This window comes from Gorilla gorilla, chromosome 12 (assembly GCF_029281585.2).
Source record: "Gorilla gorilla gorilla isolate KB3781 chromosome 12, NHGRI_mGorGor1-v2.1_pri, whole genome shotgun sequence".
Taxonomy (NCBI): Eukaryota; Metazoa; Chordata; class Mammalia; order Primates; family Hominidae; genus Gorilla; species Gorilla gorilla.
In genome coordinates, this window is record NC_073236.2 from 94,521,980 (window position 1) to 94,529,923 (window position 7,944).

Consider the following 7,944-nt stretch of genomic DNA (forward strand, 5'->3'; position numbering starts at 1 on the left):
AATCTGGAATATGTAGAGACCTGGTAGTAATGGAAATGATTCTTATCCATAGGAATAGGGAAAGGAAGGAGGGATCCAAGGAGGCAAAAGTGTGGCCTGAGTGCCTATGGGGATGAAGGGTGCCCAAAAAGAGTGTTCACAGAATCCTTTCTTTTCACTAACAACCACTTTTTTGAAGACTGGCCCCATGCTCAGTGGAATCCTTAATTTCCCTCCAGCATCTTGATTGTCACTCTTAAATGGTTCACTGTGTCTTAGCATAGCTGAAGCATTTGCCAAACTGTACAACAAGAAAAAAAAATGGTTCCTGGAATTTTGGTCCTTTAATCACTGCTCCAGACTGGTTCTGGGAACTGAGAGGCACCATCTGCAAAAGGCTTTTGGAGGAAATAGGGTGGGAAGAGGTGTGGGTGGAGTTGTCAGGGAGAAGAATATGTCCCTAGATCCATTAGAGCAGTCTGATCTGCCATCCCTCTAAGCTGTGCAGCCACGTTGAGGAGAAAACCATTTTGTGGTGTCTTCAGCAAGCCTAGATATTTTAACTTCATTTCCAGGCTGGTCCTTGCCACTCTTTCCTTGATTTATTTTCTGTTTTTTGGCTGTTGTAACAGGAAAATCTGTTCCCTTGCCAAACAAACAGCACTGAAAAAGATAGGCCAGGAGAAAGTTCCCACTTAGAGCCTCACCTCTAGGCTTCTGGAGGATAAGCTGCTCTTCCACTCCTTGACCCTGGCTTGGTCCTTGCATGCCTGGGGGCAGAGGGGAAGGAAGACAAGCCTTCCTGTCAGAGACGCGGAGCAGGGTCAAGTTCCACCTTCTCTGTAAAGTCTGCCCTGGCCACTCAGTCCTCTGACCCTTTGAACTCCTGCTTCACTCACTATTCTACCCATTTTTACATTGAATGCTATACTTGGGTGAATTTTACAAATCATCAATTTTCCAATATGGAATTATAATTTTTTCCAGCTATAAACTCCTTTAACAGCAAGGACCATACTCTGGCTTCTTTTCTGTTTACCACAGTCCTTAGCATGAACCTGGACTCATGGTAGAAGTTTAGCAATTACTTGAGTTGACCTAAATTCAAGCCATTGCTCGGCCACTAGCAGTATAATAGCATGGACATTTCCGAGGTTAGGTAAAGAATGCTGGGAGGTGATCAGAACCCCAGCTCCCTAGATGTCCTGCAATGATATCATAGGGAATTATGCCAGTCCCCAGAATGTCACCTCCAAAACTCCCTGCAGGGCCCTGGTATTAGGGAATTGTCCCACTCCCAGGGGAAAAAAAGAGTTGTCTAACCTACTTTACGTCAGTACACTTACAGAACCTTTCACTGTGCTTGGCCATGGTGGCTAGTATTTCTTCCCCAGTTCCTCGGCTCCTCCCTCTCTTCAAGTGAAGCTTCAACTTTTTATTTGCTCTCTTGTCACACTCTCATCGCTCTCTCCTATGTCTTCTCTGGATTTTGGAGAAAGCAAATCCTAGCAAGCTTTGTCAATTATTATCTTCTTGTTCCTTCAAGGAATTCTTTTACAGCTTCCTTTCCCTAAAAAGTCCTTCCTGTCTGGGTAGAGAAGATAGTTTTCCTTTTCTTCCTGTGCAAATTATTCTACTGTGTTCAAAGCAACAAATACTGAGTTTAGTTGATGCTGCATGTGTTCTTTTTTATATAAAGGTATTAATTTATTTAATTTCACTTTAAGTTTAGGTTTTGACCTTTATCTGGGTTCTCTGCTTAAGTGTATGTTTCCAATATCAGGCTAAATGGGGGTAATCCTCTTGGAATGGACTCTGTATTAGTACATTTTCATGCTGCTGATAAAGACATACCCTAAACTGGGTAATTTATAAAGAAAAAGAAGTTTAATGGACTCACAGTTTCACGTGGCTAGGGAGGCCTGACGATCACAGCAGAAGGTGAAAGGCACATCTTACATGGCGGCAGACAAGACAGAATGAGACCCAAGCAAAAGGGGTTTCCCCCTATAAAACCATCAGATCTTGTGAGACTTATTCACTACCATGAGAACAGTCTGTGGGAAGCTGCCTCTGTGATTCAGTTATCTCCCACGGGGTCCCTCCCACCACATGTGGGAATGATGGGAGCTACAATTCAAGATGAGATTTGGGTGGGGACACAGCGAAACTATATCAGCCTCTCTGGGACTAAGAGATCTGCAGTGTTGGTTTTCTGTGCCTCCATTTTCTCCTTTCCCCTGGGTGGCACACCCTCCCTTGGTGGGGTCTCTGTGCTCCCCTGTTCTTCTCCCCTCTCTTATTCATATTGGCTTCTAAGAAAGGATCTCAGAGGAACTGCATCAAGACCCAAATACATTGCTTACTTCTTCAGTGGGCAGGAAATGGAGAGAGAGGCCAGGTCAAATCAACCATCTAAACCCCATAGAGCAATGCCAGAAACAGAATGGGAATAAGGCTAAGCCTGCTTATTGGCAAAGGGCCTCCCTGGTGTCCCAGAAGCTCATCTACATGGCCAAGCATTCTCTTAGTTGCCTTGCCAAGCTAAGCTGTCCTGACTTATTTAGAGTGGATGTGGCACTGGCCAAGTCTGGAGTATTTGAACTAGCAGTCTTGTAACAGAATCAATCAGAAAATTCTAGAGTTGAAAGCAAGGTTTGACATTGTCTAACATGGATATTTTACTTTGCTGATGAGGAAACTGCAGTCCCAATAGAAATGATGAATCGTCCTTCCATTTGTTAGGGCGGAGCTGGGCCTAGAGCCCTGGTTTCTTGATTTTCACTCCAAAGCTTGCTCACTACCCTTTTTTCCCCAGTTTTTATGGCTGTACTTGTTTCTTTATTTTTTAATATGAACTTTACAATCAGCTGTTCTAGTTCCATGAAAAAGGTCCTATAGGTGTCTTTATTGCAATCGTATTAGATTTACATTATTTATAAAACAACTGAATAGAAAATTGAAATTTTCATGATGTGGAATCTCCATATCTAACAATATAATATACCTTTTTATTCTTTTCAAGCTCCTTTTGCGTCCCCAGGAGTATTTTAAAGTTTCCTTCACATATTTCTTGAAATTTTTAAGTTATTTTCATGTATTTTATACTATTGTTGCTATTGAAAATAGGGCCTTTTCTTCTACTATATCTTCTGTTACATATTTATTTCTATAAAGGCTATTGTTTACTATATATTAATTTAATAACTGGATTTATTACCTAATTCTCTTGTTTTCAACAGTTTTTCAATAGGTTCTCTTGGGTTTTCAAGATATACAGTCATGTCATCTACAAATCATGATATTTTTGCCTCTGCTTCTCATATCAAATACAAAAGTTCTTCAGAATGCCATCAAAATTAAAAAGTTTTATGCTTCAAAGGATACAATCAAGAAAGTAAAAAGACAACACATAGAATGGGAGAAAATTTTTGCAAATCATCTACCCAATAAGGGACTTGTATCTAAAATATACAAAGAACTCTTACAACTCAATAATAAAAACACAAATAACCCAATCAAAAAGTGAGAAAAGGGCCCAGTGTGGTGACTCATACCTGTAATCCAAGCACTTTGGAAGCCAAGGCAGGAGGATCACTTGAGCTCAAGAATTTGAGACCAGCCTGGGCAACATGGTGAGACCTCATCTCTACTAAAAGTTAAAAAAAATAAAATTAGCCAGGCATGGTGGCATGTGCCTGTGGTTCAAGCTACTTGGGAGGCTAAGGCAGGAGGATCACTTGAGCCCCAGAGGTTGAGGCTGCAGTGTGCCGTGTTCACACCACTGCACTCCAGCCTGGGTGACAGAGCAAGACCCTGTCTCAAAAGAAAAAAAAAAAAGCAAAGGATTTGAATAGACATTTCTCTAATGAGGATATACAAATGACCAATAAGCATATAAAAAGATGTTCAACATCATTAGCCATCAGGGCAATGAGATACTATTTCATACTTGCTAGAATAGCTATAATCAAAAACACAGCTAATAAAAGTGTTGGCAAAGATGTAGAGAAATGAAGCCCTCATATGCTGCCGGTGGAATTTAAAATGGTACACCTGGTTTGGAAAACATTCTACCAATTCCTCAAATGGTTAAACATAGAGATACCACATGACCCAACAATTCCACTCCTTGGCATCAACCCAAGAGAAATGAAAACATACATCCACACAAAACTTCTACATTAATGTCCATAGCAGCATTATTTATAATAGTCAAAAAGTGGAGACAATCCAAATGTCCACCAACCTATTAACTGATAAGTGAAATTGCTATATTTGTACGGTGGAATTGAAGTTAGCAATAAACAGAAACAAAGTACTGACACATGCTACAATACGGATGGACCTTGAAAACAATGCCAAGTGAATAAGCCAGTCACAAAGGACCACATATTGTATAATTCCATTTAAATGAAATGCCCAGATGAGACAAATCTATAGACAAAAAGTAGATTCATGTTTGCCAGGGGGTAGGGGTGGGGGTGGGGAAATGGAGAGATTGATGGGTGATGGCTAAGGGGTGTAAGGTTTTTGGGGGGTGGGTAGAAGAATATTCTAAAATTGATTGTGGTGATTGCTGCACATCTCTGAATATACTAAAGGCACTGAATTTTACAGTTTAAATGGATAAATTTTATAGTATGCGAATTCTATCTTAATAAAGTTGTTTAAAATTATGCACGGGGAAACCGGGGACCAGTTTTGGATCTAAAGTGCGTGTTGGGGGTGGATGCAGGGTAGTTGTTCTAGCATTAGCATAATAGGAGACGGGTGGAGTAGAGGAGTCCCAGCTCAGGGAGAAGGGAACGATACTACCAGTCAGAAAATTCTCAAGCTGAAAGCAAAGTTAGACATCTTCTAGCCTGGATGCTTTACTTTGCTACTTATATTGAGAAGGAATCTGGGGCTGAGGCTGACTGACTAACAATGTCTGTCTGCCATAATGATAGCCAATATAGATTAAATAGGACCTTTGTGCCAGGCACTGGTTTAAATACTCTATATGCTTCATCCCATTTAATTCTCTTAAATATACAAGGTAGGTAGTATCATCATCTCTAGTTTATAAATGAGGAAAATTCAGCCACAGCTTTGCTCAAGATCCATGGGCTGCTCAGTGATAGAGTCAGGAGTCAGACCCCAGAAGCTGGACACCAGAGTCCTCTCTGTTATGCAATAGTGACTCTACTGAGGGCATAGAAGCCTACGTTTGAAATCTATCATCTGGAAGTGGTCACCCTTCTTGGGATAAACTAGGCATTTATCCCAGCTGAGGGGAGTCACAGCTTATCCGCAGACATCTGGGTCACAGGCTGCAGGGTGCAGGGGGAACAGAATGCCGCAGAAATGTCTCGGGGGATGCCAGGTGGGGAGAGCAAGTCACAGACATACAAAAATCCCCTCCAGCCCCCGCAATCACAGCCTTTGTCATCTGACAGTTTTGCCTGAGCTTTTTCATGTGAGGAGTTTCTAAGGCCCTTCGGGGCCAGGCTAATGCCTTGGGTGGGGGCTACAAACTGAACATGAGTGAGGCAGTCTGTGTGTAGATGTGCTTGGCTTTTCTGGGTGACCTGCATGCAAAATGTCATGTGCCTCGGTGGGAATGGGCACTTCTCAGTTATTTAACCCTTTTCCTGTTTGCCCTGAGAATACTTGCCGGTAGCGCTTGCAGCTGCAACGTTTACCCCAAGATAACTTTGCCACAGAATATCTCGCTGTTATTATTGTTGTCGACTTTGGCAACAAAAGCCATCATTCTATTTGTAGCATTCTGTTTTTAGTAGTGGTATTTCCATTCACAATGTATAGCAATTCTCGATTGCTGAAAATGTCAAATCCTTGAAAACGTAGCATTCTTATGAGTGATGTTAATATCGTTCTTGGACAATTTTTGGCCAAAGATTCACTTGATGAATCTGAGTTTTTGAAACAGATGATTCCAGGGTTAGTTGTGTTTAGAAATAACTCCAAGAACAGTTTTTATATTTTATTTTCGCATTGAAAATCAGTCTATTTGCTTCAGCCTCAAAGAGCATGTTTATGTAAAATTAAATGAGGCTTGCAGCGAGCTGCACTTTTTTTTTCTAAACAGAAAAAGTTAAGGGGCAAAGGAAACTCACTGCCCTGACACTGCTCACATAGGAGGTCAGCCAAGACTGGGTGAAACTAGTAACGCACCAGGGCCTGGCATCCCATGGAGTCACCCAGCCAGTCTCCCTGAGGTTCTCCTGGGGACACTCAACCATCAGCCAGCTGCCCTTGGCCTTGGCAGTCTCCTCAGTGGGGGTGTGGGAGGAGCTGCTCGCTTCTGGTCCCCTGTAGTGGAGATCTGGGCCTCTTTCCCCCTCAGCATAGAATGAGGCTTCACAGGCCTATGCTCCCTCCCGCCCCCGAAACCCAACAGGCTGTCCTGCCATGCTGTGGCGGCGGGGGGTTGGGGGGGTAGCGAATGGGAGGTGTCTTGAGCACACAAGGCAGAGGCAGTGATATCAGTGGAGGAATGAGGCAGAAAGGTGTTGCTTGGATGTAAAATAGGGAAGAAAACACAAAACGAATACAGGGAGAAATGTGAGAAAAGATAAATGTGGAATTTGGCACCTGGCAGGCACAGGTAGGGTATGGGCCCCACGCCCTGGTTTGTCTCAGTTTGTTCGTAGCCTTCTCAGATTGTCCTCTACCTTCCTCTCTGAGTTTGCTCTCAGCATTACCTGGGTGTATGTGTCCCCTCTGCCGCTCACTACCCATGGGTCCTGAGGGAATCTGTTCCCTGAGCCTTGGCCGTCTTAAGTGGGTGGCATGACAGGGGAGCTTCCTTCACAGGGTGGCTGTAAAGGTTACACGAGGCAGAGCCTGTAAGTCACTGAGCACAGTAGGGTCTTAACAGCAGCTCAATAAGTGAGATCTATTTTATTATGATATTTTTAATATTTATTTATTTATTGAGATGGAGTTTGGCTCTTGTTGCCCAGGCTGGAGTGCAATGGCTCAATCTTGGCTCACCGCAACATCCGCCTCCCGGGTTCAAGCTATTCTCCTCTCTCAGCCTCCCAAGTAGCTGGGATTACAGGCATGTGCCACCACACCAGGCTAATTTTGTATTTTTTTAGTAGAGACGGGGTTTCACCATGTTGGTCAGGCTGGTCTCGAACTCCCGACCTCAGGTGATCCACCCAGCTTGGCCTCCCAAAGTGTTGGGATTACAACTTTTGAGCCACTGTGCCTGGCCAAAATTTGTTTTTAATGTAGCACAGCATTTACCATTTCAACCATTTTTGAGTATACAATTCAGTGGCATTAAGTACATTCGTACTGTTGTACAACCATCACCAGCATCCATTTCTAGACCTTTTTCATCATCCCAAACAGCAACTCTCTTTCAATTACTCCCCCATCCCTCCTTCTCCCCTGCACCTGATAACCTGTAATCTATTCTCTGTTTGTATAAATTGGTCCATTTTAGATATTTCATGTAAGTAGAATCATACAGTGTTGGTCCTTTGTGGCTGGGCATGTTTAACTTAGCCTTATAATATTTTAAAGCTTATAATGTTAAAAGCATATAAAGTTATAATGTTTTCAAGGTTCACCCATGTTGTAGCATGGATCAGAATTTCATTCCTTTTTAAGGCTGAATAATATTCCACTGAATGTTTTGTTTAACCATTTGTCTGTTGATGGACATCTGGGTTGTTTGCACCTTTGGCTTGTTGTGTCTATTAGAGGCGTTATAGTCACTCATCTATGAAGAAGAAGTTTAGTCTGGGTTGGGAGGTCAGAGCACAGCCTCTGGAGCACACTGCCTGAGGCCTCGTCCTTTCTCTTACCACCTGGGATGTTGGTACATGTCTTAACCTCTTTCTGCTACAGTTTCTCATCTGTGAAATGGGGATATGAGGCTTGGGCTCCTGTGAGGAGGAAATGAGCCAACACAGGTAAAATAGCTATAGTCGTTTCTGTCACCTG